Source organism: Platalea leucorodia, assembly GCF_965183815.1.
Source record: "Platalea leucorodia genome assembly, chromosome: 1".
Classification (NCBI taxonomy): domain Eukaryota; kingdom Metazoa; phylum Chordata; class Aves; order Pelecaniformes; family Threskiornithidae; genus Platalea; species Platalea leucorodia.
Genome location: NC_138823.1, coordinates 68,364,880 through 68,389,206, shown reverse-complemented (window position 1 = coordinate 68,389,206; position 24,327 = coordinate 68,364,880). Strand labels below are relative to the sequence as shown.

At 38.3% G+C, this 24,327-nt stretch overlaps 1 protein-coding gene across 1 annotated transcript in view; it reads left to right on the top strand.

Moving 5' to 3' along the window:
• The window catches only part of GABBR2 (gamma-aminobutyric acid type B receptor subunit 2), a gene marked incomplete at both ends in the record, with an annotated part of 482,647 nt that overhangs the window by 255,294 nt on the left and 203,026 nt on the right, over nucleotides 1-24,327 (top strand). The gene's annotated exons all lie outside the window — the stretch shown is intronic.

Below are 24,327 nucleotides of genomic sequence, written 5' to 3'. Positions count from 1 at the left end.
GCTCTAACCAAAACAACATAACTTAAATCCAAAGAGTGAACTTATAGTTAAACAAGATAGCAGATCATGAAAATAAAGCTGTCCAGGGCTGACGTTTCCTCGTCACTACAGAGAACACTCTGTGTGCTGTGTGGTGACATGTAAAATTCTGAGTGTCACTGTAATACCGACAAACTGAAGAATTTTCCAGGGTATACCAACACAAATCAAGAGATTATAGAGAATGATTTGAGGAAAGAATTGGCCATATACTGTATTTCAAAATCAGCGAAAACTACAGTGGTTTTCCACCTATGATGGATTAACATATGTTTTTTTGTCAAATCTATTATCAGTAGGCATAAATTAGCTATATAGGGGCCAACACTTTAATTGGAAAAATTTGAAAAACACAGTTATGGATTATTTTATGCCTTGTAAATTCTATCCCTTTTATACCTTGTAAATTGTGCCCCAAAAACTTCTGGTGAAATTCTTCTGCTTATGCAATTTCAATTCTGCCTTGTTCATTCTAGCTGCTGAATTAGGCAGTGGTTCAGTTGTGTTTGATCATGTAATTACAATGATGTTGTGCGTAAGCTGTCATCATTATGAGTGCTGCAAAATATAGAGAGCTAAAAAACACAGCTAGAGACTGCAAAGAATATTGTCGCAGGAGTGAGAGCGAGCAGCAGAGAGCCTGGTAATTTTCCCTCCCTCCCTCCGTCCACCACAGTCGGTGAAGGGCAGGGTCCTGTTCCATGCAGTGCTTCTAGGAGGAAAAAGCTTGTTGAGTCATTTGCGGAGTCTCAGGAACTGAAGGTCTTGCCTCACCTGGCTTTCTAGTCCTGCATGCCACTGCTTGATTTGCTTTCTGATGCAGTATGGTGGTGGTGCTGCATCTGCCTGGTGGCCACGGGGCTACAGCCTCAGCATGTTCATATTGAGCTACTTCAGTTAAAACGTTCTTCAGGAGTTAAAACGTTCTTCAGGAGTTACGAAGGGGAGAAGAATTTACAGTGATTAGAAGTGCATGTCTCAGCTGAATGTGAATTCTGAGAGACAGAGGTAAACTTCTGTAGCCCGGAGGCTCTTGTTCTGCTGAACTCAGATGTTTGCTGCGTACCAGAGAAGCATGTGAGCATCTCCAAAAGAGGCTGCAATTATATTTTCTAATTGGAAGTTTTAGACTTTCTTAACATTGAGTTTTCTAAGATTGCAGTTATATCTCAGAAATTTTGTTATTGGTGCTTTTGTTATGAATGACCCTGAAGCTTGGCATGAGACCAAAAATACCTATCTTGTCCGTTAATTTCCTTTTTTTTTTTGTAAATGAAAACCTTAACCTTTTCCTGGTGTCTGGCTTCACAATTTCCTCTGCATTGTGACAGTGTGATATAGAAGCAAGGCAAAAGTTTAAAAAAAACAATTATGACACCACAAAATTTGATAGGGGATTAAAAATATAAATTGCCTCAGGTAAGAACAAACAGATCAGTTAAATTGCATCTAGAAGTAAATCAGTCAAGCTACATGTACAGCTGAGGAACAATTGTTTGCTCATACCTTTGGATGAGTGCAAAACAAACCAATGCAGCATTAAATACTGCAGCATGCTGATCATTGTGAGTTGTGTGTAGATCTCAGCAATGTCACAAAGCCATGGTAAGGACCTTTCCATTGTAAACTCTGAAGTTGTTTATTGATTTGTAAATTTTTATGTGATTTTAAAGCTACTAATTTTAATGGGATTTATCCTATAGCCTATTCTTTGAATGCAAACACTGTGGCACCGTGGACATTTGGACCTCTTTGTATCTAGATGATGTTTTCTGTTAGTTGCTATGTTGAAGATGCAGGTTATTTTATAGCGGTCAAAGAGCCACAATTAATATTCTAGAAAAGATTCAGTACTCAGTTTTCAGCCTAATGTTTCAGACCTGCCATGTTAGTGTCAAGTTTTCCCTCTTTCAAAAAGTAAAGTGAAAGTTTTTGGGAAGAAAGACATCCTTTAGTGAGTATTTCCTAACAGTTCAGTAGACCAAATTAAGCTTTTTCTCTGCATTAGGTATATTTTCCATAACACAGCTGTAAAGTCCCAAAGAACACAGCAGGGGCCATTTCCCCACTTTGAGGCAAGCCTTAACCTGTGAGGGAGGGGAGGGAACCTGGTCCAGAGCACATCTAGCACACATCCCAGCTGCTCCTGGGCTGCAGGAAAAGCTGTGGCAGAGGGAACAGAAGTCCCTGTAGATGTCATTCAGAAAACATTTGGATCAGTAAGTGTAATGGATCATGAATATTAAGCATGCTTTCCCTTAAAACCTAAGTAGTGGCATCTAAGTCATTGGGCTCATAAATTTCTGTAGCTGTTACTGCAAATAGCATATACGTGGAAAGAAGAAAGGAAGGAAAACATTGTAACTACCTCACCAATTATTTCTTTTCAGATCTGTTTTTTATATCTGGGCATTTGGGGTTTTTAAGATCTGGGCCTTTTAGATTTCCATATTTGTATGGTGCATCAGTGAGTAAATGTCAGCTGTTAAAAATGTTCAGGCAAGTAAAGATGCAGCTAAACACCTAGAATATTGATTTTCTTGTTCAACTTATTATTTAGTATGTATTTAAACATCAGCATACTGTATTGTATTTCTGATTGAAATAAATCTGGAGAGTATTTCCACAGGAAAGTGGATGATGCACTTTATGTATACCCTGATAATCATATTATCTGCCTTATACATTCAGGGTATTTTAGATAAGCATTTTGATGAATTGGTAAATTGGTAAAAGGCTTACCCAATGATGAGTTCTAAAAAAGAGCAGTAATAGAAAGAACTTCCTAAAAGTTACAAAATAAAGATGGAAGATCCTAACTATTACCCATTTACAAATGCCAAACTGCATATTTCTCCACTGTAACTCAAGGGAACATGTAATGTGTAACTAAATGTTTAAAAACTGTAGACTATTCTTTCTCTGCTTCTTAATACAGATACTTAAACATATCGGGGCAGAATAGCTGAATTTCATATTTTATTTCCGAAAAATATTTTCCCTGGGGCTTTCAAACTGTTTATACTGGTCTTTCTCTTAGGCTCTGATTAAGTGAAGTGCTTAAGAGCACACTGAATATTAAGCATGTGTATTCCAAATGGGCTCGTAAAGGCTGTATTGAATCAAGAGTAAGGTCTTTGTTTTGCAACATAGGTTGTATCCAGGTAAAAGAAACATTTCCCATAGAGAGTTAACGTTTAGTAGTCTCTCTTTGTGGAACTGTTTTACAGTATCACAAATGCTAACAGTAAAAGAGAATAAACTCATTATACAAAATGTGAGTATTATACAATTTTTAATGTGCATCTCAGTGAAATTAAAGGCATGTCAGACTTAGGTTTTTCAATAAAGGCATGCCACAGCCTGGGGGCTTGTCATGGCTGAAAATCTAGTTTGTGACATGCTTTTCACTTCTCTGAGCGACATGTGAGGCAGTGCCACAACCCGAACTACAATGCTAGCAGAGATATACCATGTTAGGTTTTTGCAGACTGCATGTATTTTGTGATCTTGAGTTATAAACAGGAATATCAAATGGAGGTAATAAAATTACAATAATAACTTCAGTGTTAGGTTTGCTTTATTCTTTGAGGTCCACAAATGCTTTTTAAAATACGTAAATCATGTACTCCTCTCAGTCAGTAACAAAATGCAGCCGTATGTGATGCAATCCCAATACAATACAACAACCTTATTTTCTCTTGCGTCTTTCATACCAGCTATATCTCAGACTGCTTTCACAATGCTCAGTAATGCCTGCCAGTACATAAGAGATAGTAGCCAGGGAAGAACCTGGTCCAAATACCCTGTCAGTCACTAGAATCTCGTTCAGCAGTGGATCGCATACAGGAAGGAGAACAAGTAAAAAATTCTGAAACAAAGCAGTTCCCTCATGCTTTAATGAGATTTTAGGAAGGGAAAAAAGGAATGGTTATCTTTCTCTGTCAAAGTAAAATTATTTTCCCTATTTTTGTAAAAAGAATTAACTCATCATAGTAAAATATTTAAGCTCTGTTACAAGATTCTGTTGTTGTTGTTTCAATTGTCTTTCAGTTATAATGAGAAAAGTTACTTGTAATAACCACAACCTTTTAGGTAAATGCAACTTTAAGTTCATGTCCCTTTAACCTTTGCTAACTGGCAGCCAAAATAAGGCAGAGTTTACATTAATAATTCAGACTACACTATCTGTTTGACTTAAACACTGGTTGTAGCTAATCAAATGCGCATGGTTTGATTCACAGAGCGACAATGCAGATGCTTGGTGCACAGCCTTGAAGCCCTGCGCCCACACTTTGCTCTTTACCACCATCTCTCTTCCACTCCAAGATGGCACTACCTTTTGCTCTTATTTCTATACTTGCAACAGAATCCTACTGGTCATGACCAAAGCTTGAAGTCTATATTAAAGACATATTTCTCTCTCCTAGCCTTCTTTGTGCTGTAGATCTAATCTGCTTCTCCTGCTATAGTTCTTCTTTAATCACCTTTGCAGTACCTAAATGAAAAAGCTTTTTTCTTTGCTGATTGCCTCCTTCAAACATTTGGGGCAATATCTCTTTTTTACTTGTTATTCAGCCATTCTGTATAAATAGAAAGATCTTAATCCTCCCCAGGAAATTAATCCCTATGTACTTAATTCGATTTAAATTCCTCTACCAATGCATATGTTAAGAAGTGATGTGCAGTGAGCAGGCCATTGATTTAAATGCCGTGATCTGCGAGGGGAAATAGTACTTGACATGCATGATGTTGGCAAAAGCTGCTTTTGTGTTGCGGCTTTCTGAATTTCCCTTCATTAATTCACATCTTTCTGCAGTGGCAGTGTTTGTAAGTGATAGGAGTTTTCTCGATCTACGTTATTGCAAAGCTTACTCCAGGCAGACACTGGCACTTTTGCTTCTCCTCCTCACCATTTTTCCCTGTTGCCTCTAGATTGTACATTAGTTTGTTTAGATCTACCTTATTTTATTGTAAACACTGACTACTTTGCTGTCCAGATTCCTGAAGCCCGGATGTCTTGTTAGTTTAACCTTGCAGTTAACTGCAGAAGGGCAGTACCGGTATAGGTGGGAACAGCTGGCATCCTCCCTGGCCTTCCTCTGTGCAGTCTCTTCACAGACAGGGTAACAAGGATGCCTTTACTGACAGAGTATGTCCAGTTTGTCTCTCTCTAATGTTAATAAAGGCAAGGTGTCAAAATTCTCCCCAAAACTACTGACAATGCTATTGTTGACATTTTTATGTTCTACTTTTGTCAGTCTTGGTGAAGTGAAAACCACTTTAAAAAACCCTCCAAACCCAAAAATAGGTTTTCAAGACTTATCATAAAGTAACAGGTGAAACATGGAAGCTTGTTCCTACTAGTTATGTAGGAAAGCTGTATGTTGAATGCTATTTTGTGGAAGTTGTTGGCAAATATTGTTTTTACAACCTATTTGAAAAATGAAACCTGACCTGACCTGATTTCACTGCAGAGCAAAGGTTAAGTATAAATTTAAAGATGATGAAATTTGCCTACCATCAGTTTTTTGAAGGCCATATGTCCCCATACTGCTAAAAAAGGTGAAAATAAGAAAAGATAAAACCTGCTTAGAAATCAGATGGTACTGTTTGCTTCAGCAGAAGGGGTCATAATTCTCTTCAGATTACCCCTCCAGGATATGAAACAAGAAAAGATGATTCATTTTAAAGAAAAGTCTCTTACGTTCTGGTTTCAGGCCTGCTCTTCGGCTCTCCTCTCATTTTTTCTTACTGTTTCCTTTTAACTTTTGTGAAATCGGCAAACCCGCTATGCTGGACAGTAAACGGAGCACTGATGGGAACCGAGGGTCCAAAAAAACCTGCTCCCTTGCTACTCAAAAGATTGATTCTCAGTGTAGAAGTAGAGTAACCCAGCAGCAGTAGTCTTGGGCTGGCATATGTGAATCGCACTGCTGTGAATTAGGCCCCATTTCCAACTTTGCCTGAAGTGATGTTCTGTGATAGGCTCTGACGGTTTACTTGTTGTACGGTGAGATGGCTTGTTTTCAAAGGCCAGACGCAAGAATCAGCTCTAAGTGTTGTGGAGTGTGTTAGAAGTGTAGCCAGCAGACAGCAAAAGTTTGAATGCATATTCGTATAACAACTATCTGCATGATCTTTCTAATGCATGGTGGTGTGTGCAGCGCGTCTGCATTGAAAACTTTTCTTGCATTTGTTGCACATTGAAATGAGCAGTCAGATTTGACAAAACTTGAAAGTTTTTGCTGGATCTGATGCTTGTTGAAGTTCTGCAGTGGTTGTGGGTGAAATGGGAAAAGGAGTAATCTAAAACTAATGCAAGACTTTAGCTTTGTTGAATGTACCTTGTTTTCAGGAAATCTGCTGTTTATTTCAAATGTTGAGCTACAGTATTTTTGTTCGGTTGATTTTCTGTATACAACATTGGGTAAAAGAGATAAGTAATAGGGAAGAGGCAAAATGCCCAAAGAATTGTGAAGAGCTTACTACGACAGCACCCTTAGTTCATTACAGGGTGGGCTAAAGTTGTGAAATGATAACGTCTCCCGGTTAACACCATTCTGAGATACACCAAATTTGACTGACTGCATACAGTGACCAAACAATCTTGGTTTAACTTAATACACATAGAAACAAAAAGTACAATTTTGTTATGATTAATATCTATTGGGAAGAAGAGAATCAGGAAGAAGAGGTTTCTAGCATTTGATGTACAGAAATCTTCTAAATAAAACTCCGATAGGAGGTTATGCATTTGAAGAGTACTTGCTTTTCCTACCATGGATTCCTTAGATAAATTTGGAACTAAAAATGGTTCATCTCAAGCTATAATTGGAGGTATTCTTTTAGGGAAACTGTTTCTGATAAAAAGAAAATTTTAGAGGAAAACTCTGTAATACTAAAATCGCATAATAGTTGCTAGATCATTTTTTATGTGCTAGACTACTAAACTATCAGAACATGGAATTTACAATTATTTCATTAAATATAAACAGTCAAAATGGAGAATACTTTGTCTGCCATTTCCCTATTCCCCACTTGTGAGTAATATTCAGTATATTTGTGATGTGATGTACTGATTTCTATACACACTTTAACGTATACATTTTAAAAATGGGAATATTTTATATCCACCTGACCATCATTTTCACTCAGGAGGAAATAAAGAGCTATCATAGTGCTCTACTGCATGTATAAATTTTACAAATTAAGCACCGTTGAATAAAGACAGAAGCTGGCTTCTGCTGTAACTTCAGTGGGAATATGTGGCTCCACGTAAAATGCATTTTGTTCGGACAAAGAGGTTACAATGGCCTATGGTGGTCCACATACAAAATAAAAAGTCTCATCCTTCTCACTGAGAGCAGTTAATAAGAAAGTTTATCTTGCTTAGGTGTGATCTAGAATATTTAGCCCATTATCTTCCGTGGGAATACTTCCATGAATAAATTTTGGTGGAGTGAGTAGCGGCTTGACTTCTAAGAATGAATCTTAAAGCAGTTCAGAGGCTCAGAAAACCTCTAAATTATGGTCTTATTAATAAGTAGTGCATGTTCTGGGTAAAAATAGTCATCATTTGGACATATTTTGACAAAAAAGAAAAGACAAATGCTGTCTTGAGACAGAAATTTGTATTAATTAGACTTCAGTGATGTCAGTAGAAGACTTCAGATATTTTCTATGATCCTGTTGACCAAATACGGATTAGAATGACTGAAGACATGAATTTTCTCCCCAGCCACTGCCTTTAAATAGAATATTGATAGTCTCCTGGGGGTTAGATATAAAAATGTTTGCAACTAGGAGCAACTTTATCACTGGATCCACTACTCCCTATGTGCATACCACTGTGTAGGGAGCAAAATAAAGTTCATTCTTTAAAATGTAAGAGTCCGAACATTGTGTCTCTCTTCAAGAGTATGAATATACCCTGGCAAGAGTATGAACATTGTGTCTTCGTCTGTAGGACGGACTGTGTCCACCCTGGGGGATAAATGAGAGAGCACTGGAAATTGTTCCTGGCTTCAAGCCACAGAAATTGTCATGGTTTAGTAAGTAAAATTCCTTCTCCTGAATACATTGAGTGAAAAAAGTCACATCCTCATCAGCAAATGTCTCACCTCTTCTACTCCTGTATAGTCACCCAGCCACATTGCAAAGGGATGAGTTCTGATGAGAAGAAAGGAAGAGCCTGATAGATAAAGCCCTCTCTGTCTCCAGGGGTTACCAATGCACGTTATCTGATGGCTAGTAATAGAAGAGCGAGAAATAGGATTGAAAACCAGCGCTGCATAAATTCCTCTATCTAACTTGGACAGTAACATAGCCCAACAGTACCACCTGGTACCCAGACCTGCACTGAAACTTCCTAATCATTTCTGACGAGTTCCTGTCCAGAGGATAATTTTTTCTTCTGTTACTAGGAGACAGAGCAATATGGCCTTTCCAGGGAAGTTGACTTGGTTTAATGGCTTCAGAAAAACAATCTGATATAAGAGGTATCTTCCTTATATGGTTATTCAAAGCTTTTGAAAACAAGATAATCTATATGCTAATAAGATTTCCATTATTGCAATGATCGCTTTCTTGTCCATTAATTATGTACGCTTTGATCAGTCAGCATTAGTACTGCATAAAATACTTTACAAATATTTAAGAAATGAGTTCATGTTATTAGTGTTTTTAAAGACAGTTGTTGCTACAAATTAAGAGATTCCTATTCCAGCTTAGAATATGAAGATAAAATATGATCTAATTTGAGAAGCAATTGTTTGGGTTAGCTGTTTCACAATTATTAATTCCTTTTATGAGTGATAGAAAGAGAGTAGAATCTCCTTTTAAGTGCTGTATACTCATTCTAGCTGGAATTCAACATTGTCAGATCACTGCAATATAGCGAAAAACATCATAAATATTCATTGAATGCCAGTGGCAGAGAAGGAAATACTTTCTTATTCTAATTCCACTTTCATTTGAGACAGATGAAATAAAAGGCTTCTCATTAGTTATTTTGGGATGTTTAATACACTATAGGAATGCCCTACACTTGGCCAATTAGCATAGGTGATTGATGAAAAGTATTAAAAAAATAGAAGTAACTGATTTTTAAGGGCAGATGTGAAGACAAGGTTTGCCACTATTCTACAGAGCAGTGCAGTTTGTCAAAGTATTTAAAAGAAATTTAGTCCCATTCAATCCAGTGTGAGTGTGTTGACCAAGATAAAGAAAAGGTTATGATACTGGAGATAACCACACAAAATAATGGAATATGTCATTTGTCTTCCTTCAGGCTGTTTAAATATTGTTGCTGTCTTTCTTCATGTACTCCTCTCCAAGAAGCCAAGCACCTGATGCCAGAATGCTTTAATTACAGAGGTGTCAGCGTGAGCTTCAACAAATTGCGCTTATTTAGAACTTGTAGTGTTGGATCTTTTCTAGGAAAATGAAGAATACTGCATCTTTAAACAATGGTTTCTTTGTTTTCCAGTGAGTTCTCTTCAAAGTATAATGCTTTCTAGACTTTGAATGTCTGATCTCTCAAACAGAGTTGAAGAAAGCAGCCAAACTGATAAGATAACTGTTTCTATACTAACATCGACCCAGGAGGCTTTTGAGTATGAGGCAACCTTCTCTTTCCCTGGGAGCAGGAAAATGAACAAAGCAGGGGCTGGGCCGCTAGACTTGCCTTCAAAGACCTTACCCTAAAAATCAGTTCAGCATCCTCCGCTGAACAGAGTTTCAGGAATTCCTTCAGCAGGAGCTGAACTGCCACCAGCACAGGTCCCAGTGGATTTGCACTGGCATCGGCTTGCTGGGTTGCTAGAGCACACTGCTGGGGCTCTAACAGCAATTCAGTCCAGCTCAGTATGACTCGGGGGTATGGGGCTGGGGTACTGCTGTTGAGACACTAATCTGGGGAAAAGGAAACCTCAGCTTGTATTCAAATGAGTGCAGTCCTTTCTGAATAGAAGTTAGGGAAATTTGTGTACATTTGTATATTTTATTCTCTAAAGAGTGCAATTATTAGTCAATCAAAAATTATCTGTTCTTTTGAGTGATATTCTGGCATCATCAGCCTTCTGATACACACACTTTTTTTTCCAAAATTTAAATATCTGAATATTTTCAATATTGCAAAAATGTAGAAAATTGTTTTTACATTTTTAAAAAAAAATTCATATTTTTAAAATCTGAAAATTTATTTTAAGTCCTTTTTCCATGTGAGAAAATCCTGTGGGTTTTTTCCTGTTTTCCATCATTTTTTGTACTTTGTTTAAAATTTATTCTTTTTCCTTTTTTATATAACTAAGTAAAAGTCTCCTAAGTATTAAATAACTCAAGCATGTTATGCTGCCAGATTATCAGAGGATGGCCTTAGTCACTCAATGAGCAAGTGACAAGATACAAACTTTCACTACACAATTTAATTAGTATTGCCCACATGTAGACATCATTTAAACTACATGTTAGTAAAATGTACTCAAACAAACCTAAGACTCGAAGTTCAGGGTGTCTGTTCTTTAGCCTATGCCCAATACATAGGCAGCTCTACCTCATGGGCAAGTCTGTCTGAGTGCATGGGAAATGTAGCAGAGTATATCTGTCTGGTTTTCATGTAACCATTTGATCCAGGGTCACAAGAAAAATGAGTGAAAAAGGCAGCTAGAATATAGCTGTAGGAGAGATGACCCTAGGCAGGACTGAAAAGGCTAGGAGAGGGGATGTCAGTATCAGCTCTTGAACTTATATTATTGAGTATATTCATTTATGCCTCACGCTAAAAGCAGGAGTATTATTGATGCAACTTGATAACATGGATATGAAGGGCACTCTTAAGATAGAGGAGAATTAAAATATCCTGTAGGAAGAACTGAAGGATCTTGAGGGTTCCAGTAAGAGACACTGGAGGAAATAAAAGTGAAAAATGCATGGGTATGCGCTGAGGCAACTGTCCTCTTTAGACATACCAGAGGCATTGAAAGAGAATGTAGGTGTCCAAGGTTCAGACAGCAGCAGCCCAGAATGCTTCCTCCCCAGTCTCACTTTCAGGATGCTGAAATTCAGTCCCTGCCTCCATTCTGGAACGTGAAGTTCCCTATACGCTTTGTGCACGAGAGAGGCATTTCAGACTGGGCAGGTAAAAACCTACCTCCTATATAGTACCAATTTTTGTGGTGGAAAGATAACTCAGCTGGTTTTTTTTCCTCTCCCTGTGGTGGCTGAGAGGATACCTAGTATGCTGAGAGGAGAACTACTTGTTCTCTACATAAATATCAACCAAAAAAACATAGGGGGAAAAGCTGTTTAGTCCAAATTACACTGTGAGCCTAAAGGTAAGTATATAGCCAAAAAACCGAAAACTAGAGGAACCTGAAAGCTAGAGGAAAATTCAAAATGACCAGAAGATTCAGGTTCATAAGCAGTCTTCTGATGGGAATGATGGAAGTGAAAAACTCCCCATGCTGAGTTTTATAACTCCAAGAAAGGGCTTAGGTATGAATACAGCCCCTTGCAAATGCATTGATGGGTAGTAATTCCCTGATTCCCTTTGATTCTGTCTGTGCTCATCTTGAAGCTAGAACTGAGAGCAGTACCATAAAGATACATATAATTTTTTTTTTTTTTTTTTTGTCCAGAAGCAGTTTAATTGTGTCTGAGCTGAGAAAGTGGATTCACTAGACCAAGCTTGGTACCCTGGGATCTGATTGTACTTCCAGACTCAAACCAATCATGTTTTCCTATGTAGATACACCAGCTCACTCGCCTGGGTACATCTGAATTAGTCTGCACAACATGGTGTAGATAATGTGTTGGGTATGAGAATGTTGGGGTGGGGGAAGAGAGAGAGATGTCTAGCCCTAGCTGTTTCATGTCATTAATTGGACTTTGCACACTGCCTTGAGTTAGAAGAAAAGCAAAAAGAGGACTCACTTTACTAATAACTTGCATTTCTTCTCATTTCTGCAAATTAGCTAGTGTGACTCAAGGGGTGACAATGAAATATTATCTCTTGCCCTGTTTTCATCTCCATCACCATGTCCGTAAGGATTCGTGAAGAGTTTACAAATAATATCTTTTTTTAAAAAATACACTATTTCTCTGTTAAGTGGTTGTGTATTCTGGATATGTCTCAGTTTTTTAGTATGACATTGATTTTAAATTAATTTTAGGCAAAGAATGTATTTGAAACCACAAGGTAGTTCAAAAATGTTTTTAAAAATATCCCTCACAGTGGGAATATATTTAAATATCAATAAGCCTTAATTTTAGTGTTCTGAAAATGTAGGAAAAGTGATCCCAAAGTAAAACCATTACTCTAAGCATTGCTTTATGAAGTCTGAAGAGAGCTACACCTTTGAGAGTTCCGATATATGCCAGCTGGAAAGCTGTTATGCTGTGTAGGATCTAATGGTATATGACGCTTATCACTCACAACTCAGAAACCGAACTGAGCCTCTTCCAACATCTTTGGATCTGACTGTTTTCTGAAGAACATGGAGACTGATGTCTTTCCTCAGTAAAACTGCTACAAGGATATAAATAGAGAATCTTTAAAGTTTCAAAACTATCCCAATTATATCTCACTGATTCTCTGCAGGCTGTTGGCACAGGTTAGAACAGCCTGAAGGATTAAAATGGACAATGAAAAGGGCTGAATTTGATTTTATGAAGAATATGGTGGTTAGACCTGCTTCCTGCCACTGCCAAACCTGTTCAAATCTCCCTGCCCAGCAATGCTAATGGTCTTCTCTGCAGCTTTCAGTTAGAATTTGATGCTGATGAAAGCATCACCTGGAGGGATGCAGCGCTAAAGAAGTGGAAGAGTATGAAACATCTACTTCATTATCATTAAACATAGCTGTCTTCACGAGTGCTTTCTGATATGGAAAGCAGTATAGACAAAATCTGAAATTTTAAAGAAAAGTAATTCTAAGAGTCCTAGGATTAGAAATGGTTTAGGCTAGGCTTTTTAGATTTATAGAAATAGCCATCTTAAACGTTATAGTGGACCTGACAGTTGTCAAGCAAAGCCAAAACTACAAATGGGCTAAAATAAGACTGTTAAAAGCATGCTGTAAATTTAGATGAACAAAGATTATTGTTGTTCCATTATGAAATAGAAAACCGGCCCATTTCAGTGACTGTCACTGGGAAATATATATTAGAAAGTTAGTGTCCTGGACAGCTCCTGCCTTGAGCTGCCTTAACTGATTTGCCAAAGAAAGGTTTAAAATCCTCTAGTCTCTAGAAACATGTCATGAATATTGAATACAAGGGTTTGAGTTCCTGTGTAGGAGCTTGTACTGAGTAAAGAGGGAAAATCAGTGTTTGTGTTCTAGGCGTGGATATCTGTTCACTAAAACAATGGCCTTTTAGCAGCTTCCAAATACTCTTTCCTGAGCAGCATCAGCTCACACTTCTGCCTGCAGGGGAATTTTCAGATTTGGAGTAGCCATGTAACACTGGGAATTAGTTTTCTATCATAGCCTTTTCTCTAGCCAGTAGCAAGCATCATCCAAGACTGACAGGTACTCGTACTTAAAAAGAGATTTGTAAAGCTGTCTGGTCTGCGTGCCTTGTTTTTCTTTCTCATTAAGGCAGTTTTGAATGAGAGTTGCTCACTTAGAATGATAATAGATAGAAGAAACTGTGCTCAGCACTTACACGTGAATAATGCCAGTGTGCTCTACTTTGGATGCAAAGACCTTGCTAATAACATAGGCTGCCCGCTCATTAGAAAGAAGATAGTAAACCAAGTAATCTCCTGTGCCCAGCCAATGTGGCAGAGCCTGGGTAGGAAGAAGTGTGCAGAGAGTAGGTTCTTGCAGTCTTTCGGGTTATCATCAGAACAAATGAAATACAGCCTGTGCAGTTGTGCTCTCTGCTGGGATTAATGTAGTTTAAAGAAAATGGAAGAAATTACTTCAGAACATCATCTGAAATTGCACCGTTGAAGAGATAGCACTGCTGCTTAATGCGGTGTCCTTAATAGGCTTTATGCCATCTCTTCTGATTCATTGTTACAAAAGCAGTGAAAAAGAAAAACCCATGGCGGTGGAATATAATGCGCCGTTATGCTGTTTTTACAGACACACAGAGCTAGAAACTGAAATCATCAGGGACTCAACCTCAAAAGAACAATTCTGAACATCACCTCAGCCGTTTATATTTACTTTTTAATACACACTGAAAGAAAGGGCTTGAGTTCCTAGTCCCAGTGCTTCAGAATATTTCCTCTTCTCTTGCCACCTTGAAAGACAGCTTGTTTACACCAATGTTTTTACACACATCTAAGAGAGATTGAGTCAAGAGTAAAGGAATTATTTTGCTCGTGCTTCAGAGGCCAACCATAGATCAGGAAACTAGCTAAATATTAATAGTCAGCACTCAGTTACATATATCACCAGACCTGAAAGTGTTCGTTGCAAACAATTCCAGTGCCTGTCATTTTGTTTCCAAAGTATTCAGAAAAACTTGCAAAAAAGTTTGTCAAGTAGATATGTTCCATTTTAATTTCTTTCCTGTCTTGCTTTTAAACCTAAGACCACTAATGATGACCATATTTTAGGCAGCTGATGAAGAGCTTACATGGGCACTGGAAGACATGGCTCACATAGCAGAAAAACTCTGTCACTGGAAAAAAATGATATAGCCAGAAAAAATGGCAAAAGAGAGGATCTGACTGCTTTGCCCTGTGCTAACCATAAGCCTAGCCGTATGTGTAAAAGGACATTTATGAGTGACAAAGCATAAAGGTTTCTTCTTTCTTCACCTGCAATGGCCAGCAAGTGCAATGCAGTTTGATGTGTGGTTTCCTGGCTAGTATCCTTTTTTCCCCACCTTCACCTGCTTATGAATTGCTGGTACCTTGTCCGGAACGTTGTTCCTTTAGACTTGCTTCTGTGTGTAAAACAGAGTTCAGATGTTCACTAATCATACTTTTGCTTGCTGTACTGAATAAAATGCCATGATTGTGCTGTCTCATTTCAGCGTAGCTGTGTAAAAATGTTTGTATACATCTAAATGCTAATTTAATGGAACAGCTTAGACTGGGCTTCTCTCATGTCATTGTGCTGGCAACAGCACATTTTTGTGCAAAGACAACTGATGACAGAGGATGCCGCTGAGATGGAGGGGCGAAATTTCATCCAAAGAAATTCTGTCCATTCCCCATCTGATTCCTGCACTTCCCTGAAAAAAGAGATGAAGTTCTGCCCGAAATATGGTAAAGGTCAGACAGCAAAATGTTAGTTAGAAATAGAGACACCCCCTTCTAAACAGCAAGATCATCTGTGTTTCAGTTATGGATAGCCTTCCTCAGGAAATAAATAAGAAGATTGGAAAAGGGATTTAGAGAGTAGAGAAAGGCAAAAAAAAATCCGCTCTCCTATGAAGAAGAGACTGAATGGACTAGAACTCTTTATTTAGAAGGGAGTTAAGTGGCAGCATGATGAAATCATGACGGTAAGGCTTACAGTACAGTATTTTCACATAATCCTAGATTCAGGATGTATGTGAATGATAGGCACACGAAGATGCTGTTATACTTGATCACCTTTTCCCAAAATTTGAAATTTATCATGCCGGTCCTCATTTGCCATTCCTTCCAGCCCAGCTGTGAAATACAACTCTGTCATTCCTACGATATTAGGAGATGCACAGTGTAGTCATTTTTTGAGGAAACTTGTTTTTGGGAAATGCTTGTAATTCAAGACGGTTCACACTAAAGGAACCAGGGAATTTATTTTTTTTTAATTTCTAGAAACTCTATTACTTATTCTGGGTACTTCTGTTCCATCAGTTTATCTTCCTTCTTCCCCACTTTCTTTCTCCAAACCCCATGTTTTCGTATTTCAGAAACTTACTCATTTGCAAGTATATTTTTCAAGCATTATTCCTGTAGTACAGACAGATATTTAATGCTTAGAAGTAAGTATGTTCATTTTTTCCTGTTGTTTTATGCCTGCTCTGTCATAGCTAGAACACAAGTATCTGTTTAGATGAGAATGGTGGTATTGCTTCATTTAGAAAATGTTAGCCAAGACCAGATTTTTAGTTGTGCTTCACACCTGCTCCTTGAGCTGCTCTGCTGCTACTGCTCTCCAGACACCAGTGTTCAGTTACCCAAATCTTTTAGAAAATGTCATGAGAGAAAACAGGCAGGGAAAAAAAATCCCTTTGGATCATAAAATATTTCAAATTTAAATCTTCAATCTTGAAAATTTTGACAGAAACATCTTTTCTGAAAATAGTCTTAAGGCTTGAAAAGCAGCAGTCACTGGATCTGCTTTGATCAAAGGTTCTAGAAACATTTTATCCACAACAGTCTAAGGATATAAAATCATGGATTCAGGAGCATTGTTGATTTTATGGAGCATTTTAATTTTCATCACTCTCTGCCTTCTGCTCTCCTCTAACTGTTCCAAAGGTGACAGCTACCTCTTTACCCCACAGGGGGTGACAACTTTATTGCTGTCTCCCTAGTATCCTCTCTTGCACTGTGCTTACATCTTCTGTGCTCAGCTCTTTGTCTCGGGCTAATTGAGTGATGTAACGAGGTTGAAACCAAAAGAGTTGTACATAAGCTGCCCTCAGCTGGAAGTTTGCTGTTTTGTTTCAGAAGTGAGGTTACACTTGCAGAGCTAAGAGCTTATTGGATTACTCTCAACTATATCACTTGATAGACTAAATTATACTCTCTTTCTCTATAAACACTGCTGTCTTAGACGTGATGTTTGGAGGGTGGAAGAGGTTATGAATTACAGTGTGTAGGTCTTCACCACCTAGAAGCTGCAGAGCCAAAACCCACAGAATGCCAGCTTGCTGTTTTGTACGTGTCAGGGAAGGCATATCTGTAGCTAAGGAGTCCTGTATGAGTAAATTGAGTGTGTGTAACATGTAAGTAATGGGCTGTGTGGATTACGTGATAACACAGAAAGGCTTCTGAAAGGAGCTGGGACTAACAGAGGGTGTCTCACACCCTCCCTCCTAGCTCTTTCTGCTAGCACCTGCGTCCTTCTAGGGGTCCTTTGTGCTGGCTCTGGCTTTGACACTGGAAAGCAATTCAGAAACATCATCTCCCCCACTTGACAAAACAATAAAAAATAAAACAAAAACAAAACAAAAAATCACTGAATAAATTTTGCTGGTTTAATAGGCCACTACAGCTCACACAGGGGCCTGATGAGTGCCAAGCTACTACCAGTTAGGTGCAGGACTAGGAGCAGCATGGGAGGGCAATACCTGCCCTTTGGGTGTTAGCAAGCTCTTAGGTTTGCTGTCCTGTGATGCATCACCCTCCTTGGCTCCTACTTTTATTGGACTTAGTCCAATAAGGACACTACAGAATTAGAAATACACCTTGATTTCAGTAGATGTCACAGAACTTAAAGGGACAGTTTTAATTATATACTCATTATTCTTTGACAATAATGCACTGTATTTTAAATTAAAAATATAACTTCAGTTGCCTTAGTTATCCCACTGCTTTTCAGGTATTTCTGCATGCATTTATTTAAATGGGTTGCTTTGTATTAAATATCTAACTCAAGAACCCCCAAAAGTGACTGAGTTAATTTATTTTTGGAAAAATAACTGACGGTCGCTTTTGGTTTGACTGTGTAGGCTCAGGCATTTCAGGGGAAGCCAGTGGGGATAAACACTGTTTCATGGCGAGATGACTTGTCTATAGGGTAGAATAGCCCAGATTCCTGGACAGTGAAGTGGAACTGAGGCAGAGCCCTGAAATGTATTGGTCCATTGGAAAACGCTCGGAGGACATGAGTCCTGTGGCATTTAACTGTCTTGCATCCAGCTGCGGTGTGTGTGTCAACATACTCATGATCTCTCCTCTGATGAAGGGGTATGCGTGTTATTAATTTAGCTTGAATATATAATTATGATGATTTAAATCAACAATAACATACCAAGTATAAGCTGAGTATATAATACAAATTTGAATAAATAAAAAATTGTTTGGTGCCATGTGGGGGAAGACCGTTGGAGAAGGAAACAAGCGTGGTCTAAAGCAGACATTTTCATAGGTATAGTACTGAAAATCATGGAAATAAATGCTAATTATTTATTTCTCTGTTTACTGTATTCGAGACACTTTGCAGAAGAAAATACACAGTAAATGAAATGATGGTCGAAGTGCAGACCTGGAACTCACTGAGAGAGCAGTTAAGAATCTTCTGAACTCTGGTTTTATTGACTGATGAAAAAAGCTAAAGACATGAATGAAAAAATGTGTTGGCTGTGGATTTCAGTGTATGAGGAATGAAAGAATTCTAACTTTGGCATGGGCCATGTCCAGAGCTGAATAATAATACGTCAGTGATAATGCAAAGAAACTTCTAATAAGTACTAGTGCTCCATAGCTGAAAAAGAGCTTAATAACATGTACATAATATAGCAAAGATAACTACTTTTTATTCACCAGGAAAAAAAAAATATAATAAACAGCTGCTTCCAAGTCTAGACAAATGATTAACTGCTATAAAGACAGGGGAAGTCCCATATGTCTAAAATAAACCTAATGTTGGCTAATATTTTGTGAGTGCGAATGGATGATTATTGTGGACTTCTGACCACATATAAAGGATTGATGGCTTAAGAGAGCATCAATTCAAGAAAAAAGGTGAAGATTGTACACCCAGGGAGGGTAGAAACTGTGTTTTTTTAGTAATGAGATGAAACGCAGTTATGCTGTATAACAAAGTACATGTGAGTAGGTCAAAAATCAATGTTAGAGCACATAGAAGAAGACGGTACACAGAAGAAATATGGAGATGATGTCCTTGTATGTGGCAATTGTGAGAACGACACTATTGAAATGTTTGGTCCAGTTCTGGATTTCATCATTTGAAAAGGACATTAAAACACTGTCTTTTTGGAAAAAAAAAAGGCCAAACAATTACAGGAAAAACAGCTGGGCTCCGAGATGTATCTAAAAAAACCCCAAACAACAACAAACCCCCACCCAAAAAAAACCAACATAAGTTTCTATATTTCTGTTATCCAACCCACCTAACTTCCAATGTGCAACTAGTATTTTTTTCCCTTATGGGATGGTTGCACATTTAGGAAAAATGAGAAAGATACGCTTGTGTAAGGCTGCATCACGAGTTATGCATCTGCAATGGATCCCAAATACAGGTTACTGGGATTCTGTGTGCAGCAGTGGCTGTACATACCAGCAGCAGTATCTGGGGGTACCATACTGTGCCAGACTGAGCTCCTTCAGCTTCTCTTCCACCATCTGTTCACATCAATGTCTATTGGACTCCAAGCCACATACTTTCTGCTTTCTTCCCATCATCTTTTCAGGGATAATTGCTGATGTGAAGGTGCCTGTCCACAGCTCAAAGTTGGGTAGATCAGTTATAGAATTGATATTTATTCTAGCATCACTTTTGCAACTGGTGAAGAAAGAAAAAAAAATCTGTAAATGGTAGATTGAAGAAAATAAAACAAGCATTAAGATACCAGTGTGGTTTCTACTGGTCTCCATTGGGATGATCTGTGTGTAATGAAGAGGAAAGCTTTGCTGATTAACTATTTTAATGTATAGTAAAATATGTGGTTTGATCTAAGTGAAAGTAATTCACTTGTGTAGTTGATTTAAAGGAGAGAGATCATATTTTGCATCTCTCGAAGGAAAATTATTATTTGACTAGGAAATATTGCTTGACTCTGAGAATCACATTCTGAAGTATTGATAGTATTGACATTACTTCTATTATTTTTCTTTAAAACAGTACTTCTTATCTGTACAATCACTGATCCTTTTGCTAATAAGTATCTAAATATGCCTATGCAATATCAACAAAACACTACAGAAGGTAAAAGAGGATTTTCTTTGTTGTTATATTCACATGGATTTCATAACATCTAGATTTTATGGTGGGTCACACTGTAAGCTGCAGTCTGTACTGGCACATGTGCTGGAGTATGTGGTGAGGTAAAAATAAAGGACAAAGTAGTACTAAGATTTGCTTTTGTAATGTCAGTGCTTGATGTGTGTATTAGGAATATCTATTATTCAAACATCCACTACTTTAAATAAAGGAAAAACACTGTTAGGAATTTATGAATCTCAAGTCTAAAGAAGATAAGTCTCTAGCTAAATCTTATGGTATGTTACCTTGGTGGCAAAGAAATGACTTGACGTGAGCCATAGAACATTGTCAGATTATAACTCAATTCTCATGCCATACATCAGCACATTATTTCTACAAAACAGGTTTCTGAAACACTGTTTGGCTTATTTCTTAATAGCATTACCATAAATTTATAAAATAAAATACTACAATATTTTATTATATATTTATTTCACTTTTTTACCTCAAATGTAATCATCTTATTTTTCATAAAATATTGGTGAAAGCATAGAGCAATAAGTGACTCTCATTAGTTTCCTTCCTATTCCTGTTTTAAGTTAATATTTGTAAAAGAGAAATGAAGGTATTTCCATTTATACAATTTCTCAGTGTTGATGAGGAGCGCTCCTTTCTGCCACATTGGCAGAATGAAATGCTGTAGCAGGAACACTATGTCCGTGTCTGCTGGGGCTAGCTAAAGCCCCAGTAAAAATCTAGGAGTGTTTTCTCACCCAGCACACAGGAATTTTAGAGTCTTGAGGGGTTTAAGGTACTTGAGATACTGTGGCTACTTGTCGTATGATATTATGAAACTGCATGTTCCTGAGGAGCAAAGAATCAAGCGGTAACTGCAGTTGTCGTTGCAGTTTTGATGCCTGGGTAATAAATATATACTGTCATCATTATGGATGGCACTAGAGATTTCTGCTTTGGGGCTTCTTACTGATATGTTTTTTTATTGATTTTACTTTTGAAAACAGATTTATTAATTGGATTAAACATGGAATAAATACCAAATTTTAATTCTCAAAATTATTTTTTCCTGTTAGTATCTGTATGTGTAACCAATTGTGTATTTTTACGAATACCCAAAACAATGTCAGAACGCATAAAATAGTATTTAGAAATTGTTATTCCTTTTAATAACTCATTTGACTTTTTTAGCATTTTCCAGTAAGCTATAATGAAAGGGAAACATTGCACGTATTTTTAAAAGGGGTAGAAGGGAGGACCCTGGGAACTACCGACCTGTCAGCCTCACCTCTGTGCCTGGGAAGATCATGCAACAGATCCTCCTAGAAGCTATGCTAAGGCACTTGGAGGACAGGGAGGTGATTTGAGACAGCCAGCATGGCTTCACCAAGGGCAAGTCCTGCCTGACAAACCTAGTGGCCTTCTATGACGGAGTGACTGCATCAATGGACAAGGGAAGAGCTACGGATGTCATCTATGTGGACTTCTGTAAGGCCTTTGACACGGTCCCTCACAACATCCTTCTCTCTAAATTGGAGAGATAAGGATTTGATGGATGGACTGTTTTGTGGATGAGGAATTGTTTGGATGGTCACATCCAGAGGGTAGTGGTCAATGGCTCAATGTCCAGATGGAGTTTGGTGACAAGTGGTGTCCCTCAGGGGTCCATATTGTGACCAGTACTGTTTAACATCTTTGTCAATGAGAAAGTCAGTGGGATAGAATGCACCCTCAGCAAGTTTGCAAATGACACCAAGCTGAGTGGTGTGGTTGACACTCCTGAGGGACAGGATGCCACCAGAAGGACCTGGACAAGCTCAAGAAGTGGGTCCATATGAACCTCACGAGGTCCAACAAGGCCAAGTGCAAGGTCCCGCACCTGGGTCGGGGCAACCCCCAGTATCAATACAGGCTGAGGGATGAAAGGATTGAGAGCAACCCTGTGGAGAAGGACTTGGGGGTACTGCTGGATGAAAAGCTGGACATGAGCCGGCAATGTGTGCTTGCAGCCCAGAAAGCCAACCGTATCCTGGGCTGCATCAAAAGAAGCGTGGCCAGCAGGTCGAGGGAGGTGATTCTGCCCCTCTACTCTGCTCTGGTGAGACCCCACCTGGAGCACTGCCTCCAGCTCTGGAGCCGTCAGCACAGGAAAGCCTTGGACCTGTTGGAGCCGGTCCAGAGGAGGGCCACAAAAATGATCGGAGGGCTGGAACACCTCTCCTATGAAGAAAGGCTGAGACCGTTGGGGCAGGTTAACCTGGAGAAGAGAAGGCTGTGGGGACACCTTATTGCAGCTCTTCAGTACTTAAAGGCGACTTATAAGAAAGATGGGGACAGACTTTTTAACAGCGCCTGTTGTGATAGGACAAGGGGTAATGGTTTTAAACTAAAAGAAGGTAGATTTAGACTAGATATAAGAAAGAAATTTTTTACAATGAGGGTAGTGAAAAACTGGCACAGGTTGCCTAGAGAGGTGGTAGATGCCCCATCTCTGGAAACATTCAAGGTCAGGTTGGACGGGGCTCTGAGCAACCTGATCTCGTTGAAGATGTCCCTGGTCATCGCAGTGGGGGCTGGACTAGGTGACCCTTAAAGGTCCCTTCCAACCAAAACTATTCTATGATTCTATGGAAGTAAACCACTGTGATTGAGTATTTTTGCAGATAACAAGTACACTTTCACATGAGTTGTTTCATAACTCCTTCATCACTATCATCTGTATCCTTATTTATCTACTGCTTAGATCAGTATAAGCCACAAACCTTAGCAAAGAGAAGCTGATTGATAAAAACAAAGACTTCTAAGTCTGTAACTCTGTTTATATATTTCTTTAAATCCAAATTTTTACCTTTATTCAGAACATTCAGACCTGATTTATATTTTGTTGATAGTTTCAGAACATGTCAATGAGGATGTATTTATCTCTAGTCAGCAGATGCATATGGTATATGTCTGTCCTACTGCATGATAAAAATGCGGGTGATTTTACAAGAAGCAATAATAATATTGCAAACCAGTTGCACTTGGAATCTAGAAAATTTCATGAGGTCATATATTATACTATCAATAATAGATGACAATTATAGATGACTGTCATCATAGATGATAACAGTTATTCTTGCTGTAAGTTTATCTATAAATAGCACTCTAGTAGACTACAACTTACAGTCCTATTAGCTTGTAATAAAGGAATAAGAGGAGATAGAGTTAAGGTAAAAGGCACTAAATTTCAAATCAAATGAAAAAGTATTTTTTTCACACAGTGAAAAATTTAACTGTAGAAATCTCTGACACAGGGCACAGAACCAAGAATTTAGCAAGGTTAAGACTGGATTGATCATAGAGATATATATCTGCAATAAGTGATGCTTCCATAGCATTTTTACAGCTCTTCTTTTTTTAATATTTTCTACTATTTTTTACTGAAACCAAGTAGCCACTTAAACCAAGTAGCCAAATGCACTATGGTTATGTTCAAACAAATGAACGGAGATTAAAAACTACTTCTCCAAACTAAAGGAGATCTGGATGAAGGCTGCTAAGGTGCACACATAAATCTGCCTGTTAATGTTCTATGTTCTCTCCTGGAGCTGTGTTAGCAGCCACTGGATGAGACTTAGCTCAACTGGATTTCAGTAGGAGCACTTCCTCTGCCCTTCTGCAGCTGTTGTGAGAATCTCTCCCATTACCACTGTTCATTTCTCTTGCTCTCTTTTTGTCACAGATTGGAGCTTTTGGCTTTTAAGGCTTAGCACAAGGTAGCTTACACTTCTTGAAGGGTGTTGTCTTCTATTTATCAAAGGGAAATGGTGTTTTGAGGCTTGTAGGAAATGTGGGGTGAGTGTTCGGTACTACACATCCATTGAATGGTTCCTTGCAGGGAGCTGATTTCAGTAATTCAGACGGTTGCCTTCAGTGCATCTCCTTAGTGACCAGAAAGGGTAGTTCAAAAAGGGGCTGGCATGCACAGAGAAATATATTGTAGCCTTACATGCTTACTGTTTGGTTTCTCTCTTACCCTGATGTCTGCTAAAACAAAGATTAATGGAGATAATAAACCAAACTGGGGATGCAGTAAGCCAGCAATCTATATTGACAGCACTCAGCACTCCACTGCAGGTTCAAAATATTAAAAATACTTCTTAGCATAAATGAATGAAAACCTCTTCTTTCATACTCAATCATGAAATAGCTGAAGTAAGGAAGAAATTTTACAAGAACTTTTCTTAATTTAAGTCAGAAAGATGGGATGAAAGAAGGGAGTAATTTGCTAGGGATACGTGAGGAGGTTTCAGCATTACGTGACCTTATTTTGAAGAGTAACAACGTGTAGCACAACAAAAGGTAGTACTGACTTAAAGGCATTACATTTAAAAAGAATACTAGGACACACATGTTGATGTAGTACAAAACCAACCCCCAAAAAGCT